This window comes from Pollicipes pollicipes, unplaced genomic scaffold (assembly GCF_011947565.3).
Source record: "Pollicipes pollicipes isolate AB1234 unplaced genomic scaffold, Ppol_2.1 Scaffold_7231;HRSCAF=8579_pilon_pilon_pilon, whole genome shotgun sequence".
Lineage (NCBI taxonomy): Eukaryota > Metazoa > Arthropoda > Thecostraca > Pollicipedomorpha > Pollicipedidae > Pollicipes > Pollicipes pollicipes.
This window is the reverse complement of record NW_023597034.1, coordinates 889,163-896,808: the sequence shown is the minus strand read 5'-3', so window position 1 is coordinate 896,808 and position 7,646 is coordinate 889,163.

Below are 7,646 nucleotides of genomic sequence, written 5' to 3'. Positions count from 1 at the left end.
ATCTTCTCCTCTTCAAAATATACCCAAAAGTTATAGGGGAGTCTGTTTCAGCCTATTTCATCATGTCTGATGCTTGCTACAATGTCTTCAAAGGTCGAATATTCCCTGTAAGGTTGTGCCTTGGTATTGCTTGAAGCCACGGGGTTGGCAAGTCAAGCCAGTTGTAGCGCGCAACTCCCATCGTTAGTGTCTGGCCGACTAACGAATTCTGACATGGTGTGCCTGCTGTCTGTATCAGCTGTGGCCAGCCGTAGCATCGCAAGTACGACAGCCGCCCTGAGCTCCTCACACCCAGCACCAATGAGCAGTCCCTTGCACTGAGTCCTGACGCGGGAGGATTGGAGTGTGTAGTAGCCAGGTAGCGCGAGAACATGTTACGATCTTTTTCCGCTTTCTGCGCTGGTATGGAGAACGAATGTTTGCTTGGTACAGGTAACCCTGGGTCTCACAGGTAATCTTTGGTTTTGGTCCCTGGTGGCAAATTGAGGCTGGTGAGAGTGGCTGCGACAGCTGGGCCTTGGCCCCATATTTGGGCTCCGGTCTAATAAAGGAACTTGTTTCCGCGACTGTCGGCTCGGGAGTCATGCGATGACGTCATAGTAGGCTGCCCGCACGCTGCAGTGCGGACTGCTCCACTGTGGTGCCAGAGGCGGGCGAGCCGAATGGACTGGAATTTAGTGGTTTAATGGCAGAGTCGTTTGAGGTAAGCAGGCGCTATGTTCGCGTTTGCGGCATACGCGACTTGTACACGGTTGCCTGAACGCCCGCGACACAGTAAGTCATGTCGGACGGACGAGGGCAGCCAGCCGCCATGAACAGTGCCGAAAACCCGGTCGGCTGTCGACAGTCAGTCTCGACCTCGGCCCGCGCTCGTTGGCCGTCGGCCGGGCGCGGCTGGTCTGGACTGGGCGGCTGCTGCCGGACACGGCGCGGCTGGCCTGCTCCGCAGTGAGGGCGGCGCTCATGTCCGGGCCGGGCGTCTGTCGCCGGACACGGCGCGGCTGGCCTGCTCCGCAGTGAAGGCGGCGCTACTGACCGGACCGGGCGGCTGCTGCCGGACACGGCGCGGCTGGCCTGCTCCGCAGTGAAGGCGGCGCTCCTGTCCGGACCGGGCGGCTGCTGCCGGACGCGGCGCGGCTGGCCTGCTCCGCAGTGAAGGCGGCGCTCCTGTCCGGGCCGGGCGTCCGTCGCCGGACGCGGCGCGGCTGGCCTGCACCGCAGTGAAGGCGGCGCTACTGACCGGACCGACCGGGCGGCTGTCGCCGGACGCGGCGCGGCTGCCGTCCGGTGCTCTGGCGGCCGCTCTCCGCCGGCCGTCATCGGCGCCGCGTGCCGCCGCGCTGAGCTCCGCCCGGGCGGAGCTCGTCAGGGACGCCACTGCGGCGCGCCCTGACAGATGTTGTGGGCTGGTCCGGGATGTCTTGCCTCAGCTAGCTTGAGCAAGACCCGGGCTAGACGTGGGTAAATGGAGACAGCGCGCACCATTGAAATGACGGATTCGGACTGGTGGCAGATTTTCAGATCATGGTCAGGTGGTGGGAAGCCTGGAGACTGTGGTGTGGGGCTCTGGAGAAGGCCGTCACCCACTCAGAACGGCATCAGCATACACCGTGGGCCGTCGACGTTTTACATTGGCGTTGGCGGCCGGTGATGGATGCACACGCGTCCTTCGGTCCGAGGCCGACCGGTCCGGCTGCGGCCGCGAGCCAAGCAATCAAGGCGCTTCACGCGTGCTTCAGTTGACCAGCCCGAAGCGGGTCACACCTGTGTACAAGTTACCTGTGATATCTGGATTGAGCCTGCTGTCGGTTCTCTGCACGCCTGCTCGGTTGCGTGTGGTTTATCCCGTCCGCCTCCGCTGTTTTGAGCTGCTGTAATCTGATCATCCCACGGTTAGACGGGCCGGATCGGCAGGCCAGTCTCCGCCGTCCGCCGGGTACGCTCAGTTCGCCGTCGGGCCACCGCCGCGTCCGCCCCGGTCCCGGTCCCGCGTAGCTGCTGGGCGGCTCTCATCCGGACGGCGGCGGCGCTAGCGGCCGATTTCGGCGGGGTGTGATTGATTGCGGACGGAGCCGAGTCGAGCTTTCTAGCCGCTGGATGTAGCCTCTGGGAGATAGTGCACTCCAGCGGAGCTAATGGAATTATGAGCTTCCAAATGGAGATGCGGGAGACGGAATCTGTGCGGCTGGAGGTGACAGAATCGTGCGCAGCGGAGGCGGGCCGCAGTTTTTGTCCTCGATTTCTTCTGCTACGGCTTGTTTTTCTCGGCATTCTTAGTCCCTGGCCTTTTGTAACGCCCCCTGGGCGGCATCACGTTGGTCGGGGTGGAGGACTATTGTGCGCAACATGACAGTGCACCCTATATCCGGCACTGTGTTGCCAACCTCGGGATCATCCCCTCGGTCTTTTACTGCTCCATCGAAGCCGTCGCGCCGGCTCATTGCAAGACTGACTCCCTCGGAGTTCTTCGCGTCTCTGCGCTGTTGTCATTTATATGTGTGCGTCCTTCTCGTCCTCACGTGCGTGGCTGGCAGTGATCGTGCGCGTGCCTCCCGCCCCACCGGACCACAGCGACTCGCACCTCTGGATGGCCCGCTTCCAGCACCCGTCTGAGACGGCCCCGAAGTCTGCCGGTCAGGTCTCGGTGCTGACCGTGTCCGTGAGCTCTACGGTCGGCCGGGCGGCGGCGATCGGGGCTCGAGCGACGGCGGTCCGGGCGCCGGGCGCGGGCGGCGGTGGTTCCGGGCTACGGGCTCGGGCGGCGGTGGTCCGGGCTCCGGGCTCGGGCGACGGCGGTCCGGGCTCGGGCGGCGGTGGCCCGGCTCGGGCGGCGGTGGTCCGGGCTCGGGCGGCGGTGGTCCGGGCTCGGGCGGCGGTGGTCCGGGCTCGGGCGGCGGCGGTCCGGGCTCCGGGCTCGGGCGGCGGTGGTCCGGACTCGGGCGGCCGTTCAAGTCTCGGTGCTGGCCGTGTCCGCCAGCTCTCCGGTCGGCCGGACGGCGGCGGTCCAGGCTCGGCCGGCCTTGAACGGCTCGTGAGTGATGCCGCGCGGCCTGTGGACCGCGACCGGCTGGCACGACAGGGCCGGACACAGATACAGAACCGCCCCGCCCGATCACGTGACGTCCGCCGGAACGTGGTCCCGGATCGAGTGGGAGGCAGATGACGGCTGATCCGGTCAGTCTGCTTGAGATGGGGAGGAGTCAAATCAGGATGATGCAACATGTTGATTTCATTCGTGTCACTTGTTGTGAACGTTGACATAAAAGCACGTCTACTTCCTTAAGTATGGGTATCGGGATGGGAGGGGAAATTCCACACTGGATTGAGAAAAAGTTAACCTTGAGCAAAAGGTGCTGTAAGTCTTATTCATCTGGAAGCTTGTGGGTACCGCCTTTGACTAATATAGACCTTTATTCAGTCCGTGTGCAGCGTGGAAATTTTGAGTTGGAATTGAGAGCAGAATCCCAGCCAACCTCGACAAAGATTTGTGCCATCGCGTTATGACCAGCCGAGTGTGCTAATTTGCCAAGGCCGATGGTGACCTCGCTAAAACGGCAGTTACATTGCGTTCCGTGTTTCTGGTCCCTGGTTTCTGGTAAAGTCGGAGTCCAAGCGAGCGTTGCTTCAGTTGGCCGAAACTGCCGAGCCAGGCAACGATGTTCAAGCTGGCAGTAAGTAACGCTGTCGACATTCTAGGCCAGCACGCCATCGCGCCTAACGTTTATCACGATCAGGATGCCGCTTTCAGGAACACATCACAGGACCTGCACAGACGAGCGATGCTTCGTCACGTTTAAGACTTGAAACATGCTGCTTGGTGACGACCCACGCGCTGTGACAGAACAACTTTGTTTGGTGACGACCCGCGCGCTGTGATCAGAACATCTTTTATCTGTGAGCCGTAAGCGCAGGGTTTTGCAACATTTATGTAGTCTGCAAAGTCCGATGCGTTTTGGGAACTCGCATTGCAAGCTGCATCAAAATAACTCGCTTCCCCGACCATACTTCGCCTACGACGACAGCTGCATCTCGCCGTTCCTCAAGTAATACGATGGTTCACATCAATATTGGTAAACGCAGAGCGTTTCCTGTAGAAACGTTGCATCTGAGACCGTGAAATAAGCATGACACGATAATCAGCTTAACTGCCAGGGGCGTTCGCTGTTCGCAAAGAAAGCGGAAGCGGGGCGTATGTTTTGGGCAGACATGCGCCGGGATCCCAGAGGCGGACCCAGGACCCCATAGTTTCGTATTTCTGTGTTCCGGGGTGGGATCCTTTGGTCCTTTTGGGGTGTGGGCTCTGTATGTTAGGCTGTGATATTCGGAATCAGTGAATGTTGCTGGCATCCACAAGTGATATTTTTGCGTACAATGCACTCTGACGCGTGCATTCTTCAGCAGTGTACTCTACGATACGCTTAAGATTTTTTATCTTTGAATCTATTCATATGACCTTCCCCAGTCTTGCTCATTCTTGTAATTGGTGATAGTATTGATGAGTGAAGCACATAGTACGCAAACTGAAAATGGGACTGGGTGGTCTAACGGCAAACCAATCCGAAACATGTCACGTGAATGTAGGGGCTCCGATCTCGTCGCCGAAACATTGACCCTCCTTATCGCCCTGCTGAAGGGCCTGTTTGCCACCTGATGCTGTCCTGCGGGTGTCTGTCTGTCCCAGTTTCCTGGGCCATGCGGCGTTGTTTACAAGGGTCGACTGTCCGGCCGGCGTGCTCTTAACAGTGGGCTTCGCCGACTGGTGGGTGGCAACTTGCCACCCTTCTGCACACCACTCACGGGCTCCTCGCAAGCGCCAGACGGCAATCAGTCACCAGGTCATGCCGGGTGGATCGTCGTTGCCGGACACTTCCGACTCCGTCAGTCGCGTGACGCCAGAACCGCTGACTTCCCGCGGCCACACCTGGCGGCCGGTTTTGCACCTCTAGCGGCGCCGCGCGCCGCCCGGACGCCGTGGGCCGTCCCACGGCCGCGCGCCGCCAGTTGTACGGCGGCGGTGGCCGGTGCAGGCGCGCGGTCGGCATCCGCGGAGCTGACTGCGGACCCGGGTGACTGTGGGCGGCCGGGTCGCTTCTGTCGGTTCGCGCGTGCGTGCCGCTGCTCGGCGACGGACCCGGAGCGGCGGTGCGGGCGGCGTCGGACAGCGCCGCGACGCCACGCGTCTGTCGCCGGCCGGTCGTCACCAGGGGACGAACGGATCGCGCGCTCGGCGGCCGCCTCCGCCGAGTCCCGTCCACTGCCGGCGGTGGCCAGTCGGCGCCGCGGAGTGCGTCTCTGCCGGCGTCCGACTGGAGACGAGCCCGGCGCGGACGGGAAGGCCCCCCGCGCCCGCCGGTGACTCAGCGCCGGCGGCCGCACCTGGGCCGGCAACGGCCGCTGGGATGCCCGCGGCCGCGCCCGTACGTCAGCCGTGAGCCAGCCAGAGAGCGGCGCATGCAGACGGCCGACCGGGCGGCGGCGCGTGCCACCATGCGAGACCAGCTGCGGCCGAGCTCGTCGCGCGCTCGGCTGGCCGACGGGCCGGGCAGCACGCGCTCGCTGCCGCGCAAGTTCCGGCGCGGCTCGCCGTCGCCGGCCACGCGGCGCGTGCGAGCCTCCGCGCGCACCATCGCCTACTCGCAAGGTACGTATAGGCGGCGACGCGTGGCAGCCGTCGACCGCGCTGCGAGGCGGCCAGCTGCCAGCTGCCGGTGACAGGCCTTTGTTAGGGCTAATCCACAGGTGTGCTGCTTGGCGCGCGGCGGCCCGGTTTCTGCTCGTCCCTCGTGTGGCTTGGTGCAGGTTGGCAGGGCCGAGGTACTGAGAACATGACCCCGGTGCTGGGGGAGTGCACTGGGGCCGCTGCCTGGTCACGTAGTCGGGACGACCTCCCATGGCTGTGCGGAGTCAAGGAGTGCCCGCAGCGCCAGCCTTGCAGCAGCCAACGTGCAGAAACGATTGGTTATGCATCATTGAATTCTGCACGGATCGATTTTCCTCATAGACACGCGCCGAGGGCGGACACCTGGCGAGTCGCAGGCGCCCCCCCCCCCCCCTGTCTCCGTTTCGACACACCGGTGCCCGTCCCCCTCGGCCGCCCCCGCCGCCGGCCTCTCGCAACAGGCCTGGCAATGATCCGCGCGGCGCCGGGGGGTCTCGACCGGCCGGATCGTGACGGTCGTGACGTCGGAGCGCCTCCGTGACGGTGACGCGGCGCTGAGTCACGGCGCGGCGCGCCCGGGCGTGACGCCCGCCGCCGCCGCCGGCCCGGCCGTGACGCCCATTGATCCCGGCAATCGGCGACGACCTGTCACGGTCTCGTCACACACGCCAGCGGGCGGCTGAGGCTCGCGGGCGGAGGGGCGGAGGCGGCGCTCCACCGGCGGCACCTGTGGCTGCCGTCGATCGCACGGGACGCGGCCGGCCTGGCGGGGACGCGCCACCGGCGGGGCGTGGTGGCTGCACCGTGAGATAGGGTGGAGGGACGGACGCCGGGGGAGTTTCTGAGTTCTGAGCCTCCGGTCGGCCGGGCCGGCTGACGTGGCGTCGGGTGACTCAGCTGTGTCGTCACGGTCTGCGTGCTCTGCGGTATCTGTTGAGCATGCCGCATGATGCTCGCAAGAGGCGATAAGGCGACACGATAATGCATCTTTTAATGGTCGAACCGATAGCGAGCCGCACGTCACAAGTCGCTGTCTCCCGTCCCGTTTTATAAGTCTCTAATCGAAACCTGAATCTCAGATCCAAAACCTTGTGGCGTCCTTGGTCTAAGCCTGCGCACTCACCCAACCCGCCGTCGTCTGACTCAGACCCTCACCTGGCCACTTCGCTGAGGGGGGGAGGGGGTGTTGGGGCTTGCCTCGGCGCCGGCGTCCGGCCGGGGTCGCGGAGGGCTGTGCGGCGCCCCGCCGTCGAGGAAGGCCGGCCGCCGAGCGAACCGGAGGCGCCGGCGACCGGCCGTTTGAATCGCGCCCGAGGCCGCGCCGTATTCGGAGCCGGTCGGACGGGTGCGCGTCCGCCGGCCTCGGAGGCCCCGCCGGGGGACGCGGCCGCGCCAGGTCAGGAGGCGGCGCCAACCGGCGCCCGCCCGCGGCCAGAGCACCGGCCGGCTTCGTGTTTTGGCCCGTCGTCACGTGACCTGTGACGTCACTGGCGGCCGACACAGGTTCACTAATGGTACCTGCATGGCGGCAACAGCGTTGGCGGGCGCCGGCTGCACGTGCAGAGTGAGCCTGGCGACCGGGGGTTCAGCGGGTGGAGGGGACCCGAAACTGAGCGGGCGCCAGGTCTGCGGGGCCAGCTGGACCGTCTGACGCTAATATATCTAATAGCTTTTTGGCTTTATCCGCGAATGTGTGGGGGTATTTGCAGTAGACGCGCCCTGAAAGTGCTATGAGCGTGCTGACGAGGAAAGTCACACAGCTGACATCTGACCATGCACACAGGACCTGCAAGATGTCTCCTCGGAATTTCGTCGTCCTTGTGTGCTGCGAAGACCTGTCTGACGACACGTCCACAGGTGACTGGTGGTCGTTTGAGGCCGCTGAGCCGTGTGTGGCGTGACGGCGGGCGGCGGTGACACCCCCAGGGCGTGCTGGTCGGCGGCCGGGGCCTGGCGTGAAGCGCCTCCCCTCCGCCCGGCCGCGCCG